At 39.2% G+C, this 17,936-nt stretch overlaps 1 protein-coding gene and 1 pseudogene across 3 annotated transcripts in view; one reads left to right on the plus strand and one right to left on the minus strand.

The window, feature by feature from the left end:
• The first annotated feature begins 1,437 nt into the window (after positions 1 to 1,437).
• Positions 1,438 to 17,936, plus strand: part of CTDSPL2 (CTD small phosphatase like 2) — an 81,211-nt gene continuing 64,712 nt past the window's right edge. The window contains exon 1 of one of the 3 annotated variants that reach the window (XM_039250063.1): positions 1,438 to 1,624. The gene's annotated coding sequence lies outside the window, so the exon portion shown is untranslated. Of the gene's footprint in view, positions 1,625 to 1,688; positions 1,746 to 17,936 lie in introns of those variants that run through there. The other 2 variants (XM_039250060.1, XM_039250062.1) reach the window with 2 other exon arrangements.
• LOC120243820 lies at positions 15,096 to 15,345 on the minus strand (annotated as a pseudogene).

Consider the following 17,936-nt stretch of genomic DNA (forward strand, 5'->3'; position numbering starts at 1 on the left):
TGTCGAATTGAGAGCATTCTTGTATTAGGAAGATATCGGGTGCAAATGAATTCTGAGCTCTGACAGGATCTGCAGTATATAAGGCTTTCAGGAGACAACCCATCTGCTCCACACTTTGAAACAACCAGATTCACAAGGTTCCCTGCTTACCCCGCAGCCTTCTCTCTCTCCACTTTCTTCCCTTCAACTCCTCTATCCCCAGCGCACAGAACTACTACCCTAACTACTCAACGCAATCTAATTTTTGGATTTTTCCATCTGTTTCCTTTACCTAGGCACTCTTCCTTTGTAACATCAACTCTTTATGTCATCTCATGAAAGCCTGCCCACACCTCCTTGTTGCACGCCTGTCAGGAACTCCTTCTTGTGGTCATTTTAGCACATTGTATTCAAATTGTTTACTTGTCTGTCTTCAATAGATCGTGAACTCTGGGAAGGCAGGGTTCGTGTCTACCTTGAATCTCTCGCATCTAGTATGGTCTTCACACACTGTTTTTTTTCAAAAAAAAAAAAAATTTCAATATTTCTTGATTGAATATGGTGAGTGGCCCAGAGTTTTAGTAAGCAGATAATGCTCTTCCAACCATTCGGCTTGGTTTTCTGATAGTCCACTAGGGCTAGATGTTCTGATTGATACACTTTCACTCCATTAGGCTGACAGTCCTTAGACCCAGGCAAGCAGGTAGGAACTCATTTGTCTAAATGATCTGACTTCTCCGCAGAACCACAGCCGACTTCGAGTGGAGTCGAAAGGCGTGGGTTTGTGTGACAGATTCACAAGCAACTGCTATGCTCTCTAGGCAGAGAGCTGGAAAGAGAACCTTCAAGGGCCACTGGGATCCCTGGAAAGATGAAGGACTTGTCTCATTACTGCCTGGGGCAGCGCTCTCCACACACTACCTCCTCCAGCGCGCCAAGGCGTTAGTCCCACCCCATCCCACTTGGCTCCACCCACAAGGCGCGCCCGGGTTACTAACCCTAGCCGCCAGGGTGAGCGACGCGTTCCTAAGCCCCGCCTCCAGAGTGAGGGCGCGCTCCCCCTCCCAGCTCTGCCTAAGCAGTTCCGTTAGCAGCCGGAGGAAAAACCGTCCTTCGGGTCCCCGCCTCTTCACTTCCAACGCTTTACTCCCTACTCCCCCAGCAATCACTACACAGCCAGCTACGGAGGCCCTTAAAGTACAAATATCCCCCAAGCCCTGGCGTATCCTTATAGGTTTTTGTCCTTGTTTCTCCATTCGGTCCTAAGAGCCTGCGTTCAATTTGTGTCAGGAATCCGGCTTGTGAGTTTCTTCTGGCGGCAGGAACTCCAACGCTCTTTACGGAAGTAAAAGCTGGATTTTTTTTTTTTTTTTTTTTTGGACTCTGAGGCCGCCCGCATTCCTTCCCTCCCACCTCGCGGAATTGTGGCGGGAGGGGGAGGAGGAAGTCAAGGCGCCTGCGCGTAGAGGCCGCTTTCCATCCGGGTCTCTGTCCGTGCGGTGCAGCAGGTCGGTAGGCGGGAAATGGCGACTGGCTGAAGGAGCTGGTTCTGTTGCTGCTGCGGGCTTAGCGGGAAAGACACCACACATTGCGCAGTCGGGACCATCGCCGGAGCCTGAGGACACTTCTCTGTCGTCACAGTTAGGTAATCCCCCTCGTCCAGACACTGCCGCTGCTTCCAACCTTAGTCCTCCTCCTCTTCCAGGGCCGTCTGCCGGGGTCTCCTCCCCTTCTCAACCGGGTTCTCCAGCGGCTCCGGCGCCTTGGTAGGCATGCACTATTGGCGCCTTATAAGTGCGCCGTGTGGAGCCGCTCTTCTCCGGACTTTCCCCTGGGAACAGAAAGGGAGCTCACTTCCCGCCAGCTTCAGCTTCTAGGCTGCGGCCTGTGTTGTGATTTGTGGGGTTAGATTTCACTTTGCTACCCACCCCCACCCCGATCTCACGTTCCTCGTCCCAAACCCTGTGGTCCCTCCGGGTAATTGGGTTTGATCAGCTTTTCTAACCTTGGCCCATCTGAGTTCGGTATTTCGTTCTTTGTAGTAGGGTGCTTTTAGGGGGGCGTTGCTCTATCTCAGTTTTTATAAACATTTTTTGAGGTTCTGGAATTAGAGATTTCACCAAGTTCTGTTTATCTTCTGTACTGTTAAAATGTTGAGTTGACATTGTTACTTTTTCGAATCAAGCGTGATAGTAAAGGACAGTCCATGTGGAAGGCCTGTGGTTTCTGTAGTGGTCAATTAAGGGTGAATCTTATCGGCCGTAGTATTCTGCGCTTTCTTTGGGTATTGAATGACTGTATGAATGTTTACTTTTGCATTCTTGACTAGAATTCTGTGGTAAATAATTGCATAAGTAAATCGTGTTTATTTACTTCTCACCCTAGTGGTGGCTGGATGTGTGAATGATGTTAAGCACTTTAGAGTACCTTAGGGAAGCCTAAAGAGATACTGCTCGTAAACTGCCCTAAGATCCTGAAATGAAATGTACTTAGTAAATGTTCCTCCAAGGCAAGGATTTATCTGTCTAGTGCTAATAAAGCGGCAACATGATTACTGGCCAGGATGGGTATACAAATTAGTAAATTAAATGATAGCTTTATCTTAGTAATTTTCAGATTGTAGATTTTTTTTTACATAGACCCCCCCATTCTTTGCTAAGTTAAAAATTTTTGTTGTTGTCCAGCTGTTATCTTTGTAAAAGCAAGGAAACGGCTAGTTAAAGCTAGTTTTATCTCCCGCACCTCCTTTTTTTTTTTTTTTTTTTGCGCTTTGCAGATCAGTTTTCCATTAAGAGAAGTAATAAGGAGGCTGTTGGTGTTTTTCAGAATTTGTTTTTCGCTCTTGTTGAATTTGTGGCCTTGGTAGGTTTTTTTTCCCCTTAACTAGTCAGATTAAGTTTTTAAAATGTGGTTCATAATATACATCAGTCGATGTTTTAACTCAAAGGTTTTCAGCTCTAGGTTCAGTTTAGAAGACTTCACTAATGTTAGCATATTAGGATTAAATTTCAGTGATAAACAAGTATACACCAACATCATTATAGTTGTCATTTGGTAGATTCCCCCCAAGGTCATAAAGAAAGTCAAGGCAAAAGTAGCTCTTATGTGAAGCAGTCTTTTAGGATTGAATTGAACCTCATAATTGTCTTCTAGGACCAAAAGGGAATGGGAAGTGAAGGTGAGGGCATATTGGATGCTTGCTGAACCTATTTGTTTAAAAAAAAATAGGGCCACTATGTGTGTAAAAGAAGGAAAAATAATTGGACTCGCGTAGGCTTTATCTCTGTTTTTGACCTGTTTGGATAGTTTATAAAGCATTAATGTTTTTAATAAATTTTGGCTAACAGCTGAGTGAACATTGTATGTAGATTTTGTCTTCAGGAATTCTCACAAATTGTTTTACCTTCTACATTCACTCAATATCTGCACTGTTTTCATGCTCTTCTCATTACAGGTTGAAAGGATGTGAAAGCTGTAAGTGGTATAGTCCTTAATCTCTGTGGTCTTGTACCTGTATAGAAATTCCAGATAGGATTGTATAGAAAAACTGAATAGGATTGCTGTGTCCTGTACTATTTCATTCTCCATAGTGTCTCTTGGGCATTTCATTTGAGCTAGTAATTTATTCTTTTTCCACTGTTAAGAAATTAAGAAGTGGGGGTGTTTTCTCTCTCCCAAATTTATCTAACTATTCTCATGTTTGTGATTTCTGGTTGAGAGGTTTCTTCACAAGATTATTATAGGACAAAAATCCATACAATTCTGGTTTTAAAAAAATAACTTGGAACTGTTGTTTAGAAAGATGTACTAGGCTCTAAACTTGTTAACTGTAAAATTAATTGCAGATTGAGTGAAATGGTATTAAATTATTTCAGTCATAGGAGACTCTACTTTGGGTTAAAGCAATAAAGAATAAAGTGGTTTGTCAGAATTTGAAGTAACCAGTCTGTAATTTTATTTATAATTTACCAAGTTGTTGTGAAAAGCATAAAGTAGAAAAGACACTTTTAAGTCAGAAGTGTCAAATGTTCTGAGAGGACTTCGTATATGGTGTACTAAGGTAATTATTCTGGGTAGGTTAAAAAGTTACCTGACCATTTTAGGGGCTCCTTTCTGATTCACTTAGTAAAGCATGTGACTCTTGATCTTGGGGTACCAAGTTCTAGCCTCATGTTGGGGGCAGATAGAGACTACTTTAAAAAATTTTAAAAAAAGAAGTTACCTGACCTTTTTTTTTTAATTGTTTTTTTATGTTTTATTTATTTCTGAGAGAGAGAGAGAGCATGAGCAGGGGAGGGTCAGAGAGAGAGAGAGAGGGAGATACAGAATCTGAAACAGGCTCCAGGCTCTAAGCTGGCTGTCAGCAGAGCCTGACGCAGGGCTCCCAGGGCTTGAACCCACAAACCGTGAGATCACGACCTGAGCCGAAGTCAGACGCTCAACCGACTGAGCTACCCAGGCACCCCTACCTAACCAGTTTTAACTGGATTCGCTATGAGGGGTCATTTGCTCTACTTTAAAGATGAGAAGATTTGGGGTGCCTGGGTGGCTCAGTTGGTTGAGCATTCGACTTCTGCTGAGGTCATGATCTCGCGGTCCATGCATTCAAACCCTATGTCAGGCTCTATGCTGACAGCTCAGAGGCTGGAGCCACCTTGGGATTCTGTGTCTCCTCTCTCTGCCCCTCCCTTGCGTGCGCTCTCTCTCTCCCCTCAAAAATAAATAAACATTAAAAATTAAGAAACACTTAAATACATAAAGCGATGAGAAGATTTAACAGATAGGGAACTTATGATAAAACCATAAAATTAAGTTTTAGTTTTCACTTACTTGACATTTGCCATGAGGCACGTATCTAAGCCAGACATATATTCGTTATTGGTTGTATGACTGCATTAATTTTCAGTTCATCTTTTTTTTAATTCTTTCTTTTTCATTTTTGTTTATTTTTGAGAGAGAGAAAGCATGTGAGCTGGAAGGGGTAAAGAGAGAGGGAAACAGAGAATCCCAAGGAGGCTCCAGTCTGTCAGCACAGAGCCTATGTGGGGCTTGAACTCACAAACTGAGATTACCTGAAATCAAAAGTCAGCCACTTAACTGACTGAATACCCCATGTGCCCCTAATTTTCAGTTTAAACTGTCTTAAATTGTAATTGGTTCTACATTACAAATAGGTAGACTAGGTGGTTTTCTGTGTAGTATAATTTGAGAATTGCCAATGCCTAATTTTGTGTCTCTCCTGTGTATTGTGAAATTCTTTTTAAATGTTTATTTATTTTGAGCAAGAGAGCCTATGGGAGCACATGTGGGAGCAGGGAAGGGGCAGAGAGAGGGGAAGAGGGAGAATCCCAAGCAGGCTCTGCACAGTCAGAACAGAGCCCAAAACAGTGCTCAATCTTATGAACCATGAAATTATAACCAGAGCCAAAACCAAGAGTCAGACACTTAACTGATTGAGCCACCCAGGCACTCTGGTGAAATTCTTTTAAAAATGATGTTTAAAATCACAAATTTCTCTGGAATAGAAACTTTAAACTATTGTCCTTTATTGGCAATATTATTCCATATTAGTTTATCAAATAAACTTGCTGATAACACAAACAGGTGAGGATTCAGAGGTGGTGGTAGAATGTAGAAGTAAGCCTTTATGTGCTGACTTATCAGGAGAGGTGTGACATGTAGGAACACACTGTCTAGCATAGAAAGGTATGCTGGGGATCAAGTTGCAGTGAGAAACTTGGGTTTCTTGAGGTCCTTTGGAAATCTTGTGAATCTGACAGTTATAAGGGATGAGACTAAGTGTGGTCCAAAGAATGGGAGAACTGTAAGGACAAATACAGCTTAAAGGTTTGGCCAGTTTCCCCCAGTTAGCATGGTATTTTTAGAAGAGTGAAGGGAAACACTAAAATGCCAGGGAAAAATAGTGGTGTAAAATTTTTACATAGTAAGTCTTTTAACTTTATTATAAGGTCACAATAGGCCAGTTGAGTATATTTTGGATCCCATATTTTATGGTATTCATGAAGTCTCCTGTATTAATTTAATGAGACAATAGGAAAGGAAGTATGTCTAGCAGTACTTTGACTTGAGGTTCTAGCAGTCAGGTTTTCATAACAGCTATAAAAATTTTAGAACAGGAAAGTGTGTTTACTACTTTGATTAAAGAAACTTAAAACTGTGCTATTAGAAGACACTTGAATACTTCAGAAATAATTGAGTCGTAGTTGCTTATATAGTTTAGGAAGAACGTTTTCTTTCTGTGGACTGAATACTTCTATATTAAGAATTTGGGAAATTAGGGACGCCTGGGTGGCTTGGTCGGTTAAGCGTCCGACTTTCGCTTAGGTCATGATCTCGTGGTTTGTGGGTTCGAGCCCCGCGTCGGGCTCTGTGCTGACTGCCAGCTCAGAGCCTGGAGCCTATTTCAGAGTCTGTATCTCCCTCTCTCTCGACTCTCCCCTGCTCACACTGTCTCTCTCTCTCTCCTAGAAATAAATAAAAATATTAAAAAAAAAAAGAAATTGGGAAATTAAAAAGCAGACATGTTGTTAAAAGTAGATAAGAAGGGGAAGACTCTAAGTTTTTATTTATTTATTTTGAGGGAGAGAGATGTGAGAGAGGCAGAGGGAAAGGGAGAGAGAGAATCCTAACCATGCTCTCCACCGGCATCACAGAGCCTGATGTGGAGCTGAAACTGAAGAACTTTGAGATCATGACCTAAGCGAAACCAAGAGTTGGTTGCTTAACAGACTGAGCTACCCAGGTGCCCCAAGAAAGGGAAAGATTAAGACTCCTTTCCCAGCATAATATTTTAGTTGAGATTTTAAGTTTCTTATGTTGACTAGTTAAAGTAATCTTTAAGTAGGAATTTAAAAGTACACCTTATTAAAAGTAGAGTATAGGGGCGCCTGGGTGGCTTAGTCGGTTAAGCGTCCGACTTTCACTTAGGTCATGATCTCGCGGTTCGTGGGTTCGAGCCCCGCGTTGGGCTCTGTGCTGACTGCCAGCTCAGAGCCTGGAGCCTGTTTCAGTCTGTGACTCCCTTTCTCTCTGACCCTCCCCTGCTCACGCTGTCTCTCTCTCTCTCTCTCTCCTAGAAATAAATAAAACATTAAAAATAAATAAATAAATAAAAGTAGAGTATATTATTTGTTAAAGAAAAATATCCAGAATACATAAGTATCTTTTTTTTTTTTAATGTTTATTCAGTTTTGAGAGAGAGATACAGATTTGGAGCATGAGTTGAGGAGAGGCAGATAGAGAGGGAGACACAGAATCTGAAGCAGGCCCCAGGCTCCACACTGTCAACGCAGAGCCCGACAAGGGGCTCCAGCCCAAGAACTGTGAGATCATGACTTGAGCAGAAGTCGGACACTTAACCGACTGAGCTACCCAGGTGCCCCCATAAGTATCTTTTTAGTTGAGAAAAAACTATGATTATTTGTTTTAGGAATAATTGCTTTCTTCTGGTATTCCCCAAATATGTATGATTATCCTGTTGAATTGAAAGTGATTAACCTTTCACTGATCTTACAAGTACCTGATTTAGTATTTTTTGTTAAACAAGATAATTAATTATACAGTCCTTTAATTTTTCTGAGGTACTGATAAGAATTATTTGAAAAATATTCACAATCACATTTCAAAAATAATGTACTTTTTCCTTATTGGGAGTATGCCTTTTTATTTAGTCATAGCAAACAAGAGTGTACTTCTGTAAGAGAATTATGACCATACCTTGTCTTTGACTGTCTGCCTACCTACCTACCTATGTATCTACCTATCTATATATCTGTCTGTCTATTTGATTTTTAAGTAATCTCTCTACCCACAGTAGGGCCTGAACTTAGAACTCCAAGATCAAGAGTTGGATGCTCTGGGGACTAAGCTGGCCAGGTGTCCCAACTAGTAATTTAAAAACAAAAAATCACTTGGGGCTCCTGGCTGCCTCAGTCATACAGCATATGACTCTTGATCTCGAGGTTGTGAGTTCAAGCCCTGTGTTAGAGATAGAGTTTATTTAAGAACAAAAAAAAATTTACTCTTCATAAATCTTGTCTTTAGTTTATCTCAATCAAAATGACTAATTTTTTCTTGGTAGGTAGTGTAAGAATAGTAGGGATTATTTCAGATACTGTAAATTTATTTTGGGCAAAGGCCTTGGTGTTTTACTACATAATTATAAAGATTTTTAGTTACTAGCTTTTTCCTTTTTGTCAACATTTCATTAGCTCTTTAAGTAAATCTTTTCTGGAGGTTTCAGATTTCTACTGGCCTGAGAATAGGCTTAATATAAAATTAATTTTCTTTTTTTTAATGTTTATTTTTGAGAGAAAGAGAGCACACACAGAGAGCAAGAGGGAGACAGAGGATCCAAAGTGGACTTTGCGCTGACAGCAGAGAGCCCAAAGCCCACTGTGAGACTTGAACTCAGGAACCATGAGATCATGACCTGAGCCTAAGTCAAACACTTACCTGACTAAGCCACCCAGGTGCCCATAAAACTAATTTTCTTTAAATAAATAGAAGTTTTAATCAAAGAGTATAAATGAGTAGTTGTATCTATCTTCTTGCCCAGTTCTAGTGAGAACTAAAATAAAAGTACCCTTAGGAAAATTCTGCTAAAATTAAATTCACTTCTTTTATCTTTAAATTTTCTTTGTTAATGTATCTAATAAGTACATTGTAACTTGTATGTATGCAGGTGACCCAGCAAATTAAAAAACAAAAATGCTTGAATATATATATGTTTTGGAAAGGATAGTAATATGATAAAAATGATAGACTGGAGTGACAAGTTTCCTGTGTGCTTTTTGAGGAAAAAGAAAAGTTTCTCAAGAGTATTATGGTACTCAATTCTTATGAATTCAAAAATTATGTATTTGCTAACATGTTGTGTTATGAAGTGTTATTGACAAGAATTTCTTTCATACCGTGTAGAATAATGCTATTTTTACAAGACGTTTAAATTATATTTATTAGAGGCAGTTAAAATTAAAAGCCTCCAAATTACTGTTCTGTTAAAGCATAGGTTAAAGAAATACAAAAATGTCCCCAGCAGGACATACTACCTCATTCTGTCCGTAACAAATATTGATTTTGTCTTAATGGTATTTCTGCTGAGGACATAACAAGGTTTTAAGTTGGGGTACTGCTAGTATTATTTTAAAACCTTATCTCTGAATGATTGTGCCTTAGTATTTTCAGTGATTAACAAACTGAATAATGCCCTCTTTAAAAAATCAGAGTTCATACTTTCACAGAGTCTTTTAGTCATCATCAGTTTAATCACATATTTTGTTTCTCTAGAGAAAAATAATTGACCATAGATTTAGAAAAAGCATTCTTTGTTGTTCACCAAAGAAAATTTTGAGAGGAAAGAACCTCATAATTTTATCAACCTGATAACCCAGGAGCTGTTTTATTTTTTGTATATTCCCTATATTTTGACAAATGCTTTTGATTATAAGTATTATATGTTTAGTAGCTTTTGAAGAATCTTACAATGTTAGATAATAATAAAAGACAAAGTCGTACATCAAAAATAGTAATAACCCCAGAATGACCACCTATCTTTATCACACTTTGGGAGAAGGATTTGATGAAAACTCTCCTTGTATTGAAGTTTATGCTTATATAATACTCCTCTACTTAGTCCTTCTGCCCTAGTTGACTTTTGACTTTTATTAGATGATAAGCTAATAAAAGGCTTAAAGAATTAATGAAGGCTTAAAGAAGTAGTAGAGATTAAAGTGGACAGTTGCAGTACCTGAAGTTGTTGATTTCAGATTAGTCAGACTAGAAATATAGATAGAAAAAACAGATGCTGACACTTTTGAAAATGTCATTTGGTATTAAGGAAGGCAGTGATTTTTAGGTTTTTCTTTCATGAATATAAATTTTAATATAAATTCAGTAGTGATACTATTTGTAATAATATAAATTAACAAACTGATAGAAATCTAGAGCTAGAGAAGACCAAAGGGTCACCTAGTCCAGTAAAGTCTTTGTTTTATTAATGATGAGCCATTCTCAAGACTTTTTAACATGTAGTAAATGTTTGTCTTAATTCTTAATTAGGGTGCTGTGGGATGAATTGTACGTGATAGGAAGAAAACAGCTCAGATTAATTAATGACTCATTTCCCATTTTGGCAGCTCTTTTTTTTAGGTAAAATTTACATATAGTGAAATGCACAGATCTGATGTCCAGTAATTTCTGCTGTTGAGGAAATGAAATGCTAGAATGGTTGCATGACTTTAATTAGTGTCTGATCAGCATCTCACCTAACGAATGATAGATTCAGGACTGGTACCTCCCTGTTATTCCTTAAACAACTCTCTCAGGAGGTTACTCTGGAACCTTGCATGCATATATTCTTTATATAGCTAGCTTACAGTTAATATGTATCTAAATTTTAATAGGAAAATCCAGACTTTGTTTCCTTTAAAGTTTGATTTGTAATCTTTTTATAATTTTCTTTGTGTATTACTCACTTTTGTTTCCCTCTTCTCTGTCTCATTCAGCAAATACTTGTTTAAAGGATATATACATCAGGGTGGTCCTAGAACGTTCGTTAAGAATCCTTTATATGCAGTGTGCTGTTTTATTGTTTTGATAAAAATTTGTGCACTCAAGACCTCATTAGCAAATTATTAACTGAATTTATGCTTGTAGCATTATTATAATCTTGTTAACACAAGATAATCTGTAACCATAATTGTTTGCTTCAGATATTGCTTGGGATCAGGGATTTTGTGTAGAGGAAGGAAATCTTATGAGGAAGGAACATTTTTAGTTTTATTTATAGGCTCCTTTTTGTGAGCAAGAATTGATTGCTGCAGTGAGGGTTGTTTGTGTTTCAGTGATATAGGTTTTTCCCATTCTCTAATCTCTGGTCTCTGAGGAAAATGAGAAAAATGTATGGTTCAATTCAGAGATTGAGTTATATTATATGCTAGGTTACTGGAGTTACAGATTAGATTTCTGCCTTCAAGACTCTTACAGTCTAGTACAGTTAATGTAAAATTATTTCAGTAGGATTTGTTAAGAGCTTAGGTAGAGATAATCATAGGTTTACATTGGCTTGGGGATATGGAGGTGGTTACTTAACTTACTGGGGTGCATGATACTTGGGCTGAGCTTTCAATGTTGAAGATAAGAATTAGTTGAAAGGAAAGAATGAGGTAAAGAGAAAAGCAGAAGTAGGATACAGCATAGTGTGGGCACGAAACTATTGTTATTGGAGTGCAAAGAGAGAGGCAGCAAATAGCAATGAAAAAAGACTTAGATTGTGTAGGGTTTTATATACAATGCTAGAGTTTAGTCTTTATTTTGAAGGCGGTTAATGAGAAGGAACAGGCAGGGGCGCCTGGGTGGCTTAGTCGGTTAAGCGTCCGACTTTCGCTTAGGTCATGATCTCGCGGTTCGTGGGTTCGAGCCCCGCGTCGGGCTCTGTACTGACTGCCAGTTCAGAGCCTGGAGCCTGTTTCAGTCTGATTTCCTCTCTCTCTGACCCTCCCCTGCTCACGCTGTCTCTCTCTCTCTCTCTCTCTCCTAGAAATAAATAAAACATTAAAAAAAATAAAGCTTTAAAAAGAAAAAGAAGGAACAGGCAGATGTGTAGAGTGGGAAGGATGGATTTAAAGGGGACAAGGCTGAGAAATGTTTTACAGGTGAAATCATCAGGCTGTGGTGATTGTAGGGGACAAGGAGGAATGACTAGGATGTGTAGGATGGTTTCTGGTTTGATTGATTAGGTTGATGGTTGGGAGCATTATTTGTGATCAGGAATACAGTGAGAGATCCCTGCCAGGCTCACTTAGTAGAACGTGTGGTTCTTAATCTTAGGGTTGTGAGTTTGAGCCCCCCCCATAGGGTAAAGAAATTGCTTAAATTAATAAATGTAAAAAATATATAGTAGGAAATATATAGTAGAAAGAGCAGGTTTGGGTGTGATGGTGGGATGGGAATGTGGGTGGGAAGGTGAGTTCAGTTTTAGGTGAGTTGACTTTGAGGTGCCAGGTGAAAGTGGTGAGAAGGCTGTTGGATGTGAGTCTGAAATTTAGAGGTAGTAGAGACACTAGTAGAATTAATTTTGCAGTTGATAATGAGCATTTGGAAGAGATTTTCTCCCTGCCTTCCACCACTTTCCCAATCCCTTTAGCTGGCCTCCAGGTAAATAGAAAACAACCTTCATTGCCCAGTTTTAGATTGCTGAGCAGCCATCTCTTTCTACTCCTGAAATGAGCTCTGGTTTAAATGTTGAAAATGTAGAAATGTTTTACATTATTTATATACTTTCCCCCCTTGCAGTGACATGAGTTTGTAGGCTTAAAAGGTCATTGCGTCCATTGTTAGGTTTGTTTTATGATGTAATCTAGCTAAAGTGTATCATTTTCATTTATCAGATCTATTTCCCTAGTGTACTCGTTTCTCAATCTTGTTTTATTCTGTATTATAACAGAAAAGGGCTTATCTAGTAATAGAGCTCCTAGAGAACCTAGAGGATATGTTAAATTCTAACATAAATAGAATTACCAAGAAGAGGAAGTACATGCATGTTTAAAATTCTTCTCTTTATATTTTAAGTAATAGTATTAGGTTATTGCAGATGTTGTGTAGGCAGTTTCTGATCTGTACTTGGCCCAATTGTTACTAGGGTAATGCTGATAAAGTGAGTTGGGCCGTGTTCACTTCTATTTTCTAAAAGAGTTTGTGTAGATTTGGTGTTTTGTTTTTATTTTAAACAATTTCTTTTTTTTTCAAGTTTATTTATATATTTTGAGAGAGAGTGAGTGTGTGAGAGAGAGAGAGAGAGCGCCCATGTGCACGTATGAAAGGGGGAGAGGCAGAGAGAGAGAGGGAGAAGATCACAAACTGTGAGATCATGACCTGAGTCGAAAATCAGAAGAGTTGGACACTTAACTGACTGAGCCACCCAGGTGCTTCTGTTTTTGTTTTTGTTTTAAATGTTTGGTAGGGATTTTCCAGTGAAGTATCTGGGCACCTGTGGTGGAGGCTTTTCCTGAAATTTCAATTTTTAAAAATAGATAATAGGACTGATCAGGTTACCTAATCTTGTGTGAGCTTTGGTACTTCATATTTTTTGAGGAATTTGACCATTTCATGTTAATTGTTGACTATACGGGCATAAAGTTGTTTGCTATATTCCATTATTGTTCATATAATGTCTGTGGGATATGTAGTATTTTCACTTTTCCATTCCAGGTAGTTGTAATTTGTGTTTTCCCATTTTTTCTCAGTCTTACTAGAGGTCTGTCAGTTTACTGATCTTTTTTAAAAATCAACTTTTGGTTTCATTGAGTTTTCTGTTTTTGACCTCATTGATTTTTGGTTCTGTTGAATTCTTTGTTTTGACAGTGGGTTGTATTTTCTTCCTCTTTTGTGTGTCTTGCAATATATTATTGAATGCTAGATATCATGAATATCATGAATAACAGTTAAAGACTGAGTAGATAGTATATATTCCTGGAAAATTGTATACCTGGATTTTTAGTGTAGGGAGTTCAGTTGAGCTGAGTTTTGGTTTTGTAACAATTTTTTTACTTTGTGAAGAATATTTTAAGTGTACCATTGATTTCAAACTTCTGTAGCGTTATTTGGGCTTAAGCTAGAAATTGACGCATGAGAAAGTGTTTCTCAGTTTTCCTGATTGGCTTTCTGTGTACACCTGTTTGTGTTCCTTGTAGGCTCTCCTGTCTTCCAGTGGTAGAGACAGTTGTGTTAATTTGTGCTTATTAATCTGGTGTTTTTCTGGTGTAGTCTCAATGTAGGATAGGCCCTGTGTATCTGGGCATCAGAAGTGGGGCTCTGTCCATGATTGCCTGTCTGTGTCAAATTAGGCTTGCATCTTTTCAGGTCTTGTTTGGAAAGGGATTCCCTGAGCCTTGCCTTAATGGTAGGAGATCTCTAAAGGCAGTGGTATTAAGATCTCTCCACCTAAAACTGTTTCCTGCCCCACCCATTAGTGGTAGTAGAGTTATTCTTTAACTTTACCCTCATTCTTAATGATGTCTTCACTTGTGCCCTGAAGGTACTGGACTTGCCCCTTCCCGAGCATTAAATTTTTCTTTCCTTGTGGAAGAAAGATCTGGTTGAAGCTTTGGTATTTTTTCCCTGGTAGAAGCTGCTCCCCTCTTTAGCTTTGCACCAGAGAAAGATTCTTTCTAGTCATGTGTTCCCATATTGTGAGCACCTGGTGGAGGTCTGTGGCAAAGATACAGTCTCATGGTGTCTGTAGCTACCAGGAATATTACATTCTATGCTAGCCCACTTTGCCTTAATTTTAAGAAGTTTATTGACAATTTTAGATGATTTTTAAAGATGTTTTTATGGCACCTGTCTCTTCCCTTGCTCTGCCCTAGGTGAGCCAGTGCTTATATCCTGTCTCTCCTAGGAAGGGCTTTCTTTTCTTGGATGTTTATTTGGTTTCCCTAAGTCCTCAGCTCTCTGATGGGTTTAAGAAAAGTTTGGTTTTGTAGTTTATCCCATTTTTTTTAAGAATTGTTGTTAGGCTTGTAGAAGCATTTTTACCCCCAGCTTTCTGTTGTGTAGGCAGAACCCAATTAATGTATAAAAGTGAATCTTTAGGCAAAATTCCACAATTAGAGAAGCTTTCTTTTCTTTTCTAGAGGTGTAGTTTGCAATTCCATGACTTCTTTGTGCTCAGGTTGCTTGGATAAACTCCCTTGCCCTTTCCTTGGTTTAGACCAAAGGAAAGGGCTCAAATTGGCTAGACTGATAGTAAAAAGAATAATTCCCTGATGGGTCCTTGATTTTTTCCTTTTGTTTTGTTTTGGTTTGGTTTGGTTTTTTGGTTTTGTTATTGTTGGAGGCCCGTTTAATGTGGACATTCAAGGATTCAAGGCTTGGGTAGAGTGGAAAGTGCCCTAAAATTGGACAGGCAGACAAGGTGGGTGAGGGCTGGCCCCACACATGCCAAAGGGCGTACCAGAAAGGTGGTCCAGGCAGGCAGGTCCATCAGAGGACCTGTAGGCAAGCCCTTGAAAAGGTATCTAGCCAGGTGGTGAATGCCTATGTCAGAGCCTCACCCAGGGAGGCAAGGTTAGGAATGGTTGGGGGCTCCCAAGAGTCTAGGGACTGGCATCCGTAGGGGCCTCTCTGAGCTGCTGCTGGAAGTCACAGTGTGTCTGCTGGTTGGAGTCAAGTGGCTCTTGGAAGTAGGTGTGGAGGTGGTCGTTCTTCACCAGGTGGTCTAGACAGGAGTTGATCTGGTCCAACGTGGAGTTGGTGGCAGTATATTCTGCTTCCCTGAAGCCGTCTTCCTCACTTTCCACAGTTGCCCCCTACCAGCATGCCCAGGTCCCTATTAGGACCTGACATTGTGGGCTTGGGTGCCCCAACGGCTGCATGATGATGGAAGATGATGGAACGCAGTTATTGTGCACCCACATCCAGCACAGGGTGGAAGGTGGAGGACGTTCCACTGGATGGAACGCAGGACCAGAGGAGCAGATTTTTTTCGTCTTTCCTAAACATTGTGGTTCTCCCAAAGCTATGTTATGGTCAGCCCCTCCTCTATGGTTTTTGTAGTCTTTTCCCCAGACCAGTCTTTCTCCTAATCCTACTTATCCTTCCATTCCAATACCTGTTATGAAAGGCCCAGAAAAAACAGATTTATACTAAGGTACAAAAGTACATAGGTACATAAAGTACTTAATTTGAGTAGGTATAAGTGAAATCATAATATTTTTCCTTTCGGGGCTGATTTGTTTTCTTTAGTGTAGTGTCCTTAAGTTTCATTTGTGTCATAGCATATTGTAGAATTTCCTTCCTCTTTAGGGCTGAATAATATTCCATTGTATATTTCTACCACATTTTGTTTATCTACTTTTCTGTCAGTAGACACTTTTGCTTCTACCTTTTGGCTGTTGTGAATATGGCTATGCAAATATCTGCATCCTTGCTTTCAGTTCTTTAGAATATATAACTAGAAGTAGAATTGCTAGATCATATAGCAATTCTATGTTTAAATTTTTGAGGAACTGCTGTAGTATTTTCCACAGTGGCTGCACCATTTTCCATTCTTATCGGCAGTGCACAAGGGTTCCAGTTTCTTCATATCCTTGTTGACAAGTCTTATTTTCTGTTTTCTTGATAATGGCTATCCTAGTGGGTGTGAAGACGTGTCTTACTGTGGTTTTGGTTTGCATTTTACTAATGACTAGTGATGTTGAGCATTTTTTGATGTGCTTTTATGTATATCTTCTTTGGAGAAATGTCTTTTATCGTTTTTGAACTGGGTTGTTTGATTTGTTGTTGTAGGAGTTTTAACGTGTATTCTGAATATCCAACCCTTAAGAGATACATGATTTGCACATATTTTCTCTCATTCCATAGGTTACCTTTTTCACTGTTGATAGTGTCGTTTTTTAAATTTATTTTTTTATTAAAAATTTTTAATGTTTATTTTTGAGAGAGAAAGAGAGAGAGACACACGGAGAACGAGTGGGGGAGGGACAAAGAGAGAGGGAGACACAGAATCTGAAGCAGGCTCCAGGCTCCAGGCTGTCAGCACAGAGCCCGATGTGGGGCTTGAACTCACAAACTGCAAGATCATGACCTGAGCCGGGATGCTTAACCAACTGAACCATCCAGGTGCCCTGATAGTGTCCTTTGATGCAGAAAAGTTTTTAACTTCGACGTAGTCCAGTTAATCTTTTCTTTTTCTCATTGTTCCCTGTGCTTTTGGGTCGTATGCAAGAAATAATTGTCAATGCCAATGTCATGAGCTTTACCCCTATGTTTTTTTCTAAGAGTTGTATAGTTTTAGCTCTTAAGTTAAGGTCTTTTATCTATTTTGAGTTTATTTTTGTATACAGTGTAAGATGAGGGTCCAACTTCATTTTTTGCTTTTGGATATCCAGTTTTCCCAGCACTAGAGATCTGTGGTTTTAGTATGAGTCCAGATAGGTTTGGTGTAGAACCAGGGAATATAGTTTTGCACACTGTTGATATAATGGTTTAGAGTCTAGATTTTTCTGTCCAATTATATTATGGGTAAAAGTATGCCATAGTAGCTTCCCTGGAACTGTAACCCCTATTTGTAACACTATTTCTATGAGAAGTTATATTTTGAGTTCCCAACTGCCAGCTTGTAAACACAGCTGTTTGTAAGTTAACCCTATTTTAAGGCTTTGTATAGACAGGGGTTCATTCGGAGGGAAAATAACTTGTGAATGAGTATGTATTTAGAAAAGAGCAGAAGTAAAAACAAACTTTAGAGGGTAATGGGAAATTAGAATTCTTAGTGTCTTTTTAGTATTTTTGTTGGTGATAAATACAGCGTTTTTACATTGCCAGTTATTTTTATTGAAATTACCTGGAAATTGGTCCTTAAAACACTTCTGCCATTTTTCCCACCTCATTTTCCTCCATCATGAGATAGAAGTAATGGATACTACTTTATGATGTTGAAAGATTAAGTGAAACAATGTATTAGAAAGCACTTAGGACAGTGCCTTGCGTGTAGCAGTTAATAAAGGAAAGCTGTTGGTTAATGTATCATTTTAACCTTTTCCATGTTCAGATAAATGTAGTTAAGATAGGAACTTTATGGGGTGGCTGGGGGGCTCAGCCGGTTAAGCGTCCAACTTCAGCTCAGGTCATCTCACAGTTTGTGGGTTCGAGCCCCTTGTTGGGCTCTGTGCTGACAGCTCAGAGCCTGGAGCCTGCCTCGAATTCTGTGCCTCCCTCGCCCTCTCCCTCCCTTGCTCGTGTGCTCTTTCTCTCAAAAATAAACAATAAAAAACTTTTAAAAAAAGATAGGAACTTTCATTTTGAAAAGGATAGGTTAAGGGGTTGGTTTTCTGGAGCAGACAGGAACCTTACTAGAAAACCAACACAATACTTTTTTAGGCAGTGTTTTGGTAGTGTGCTTGTTTGAATTATGTTTCAGTATTCAAGTAAGCTTA

The sequence above is a fragment of the Hyaena hyaena genome, unplaced genomic scaffold (assembly GCF_003009895.1).
Source record: "Hyaena hyaena isolate Hyena2069 unplaced genomic scaffold, ASM300989v1 scaffold_361, whole genome shotgun sequence".
Taxonomy (NCBI): domain Eukaryota; kingdom Metazoa; phylum Chordata; class Mammalia; order Carnivora; family Hyaenidae; genus Hyaena; species Hyaena hyaena.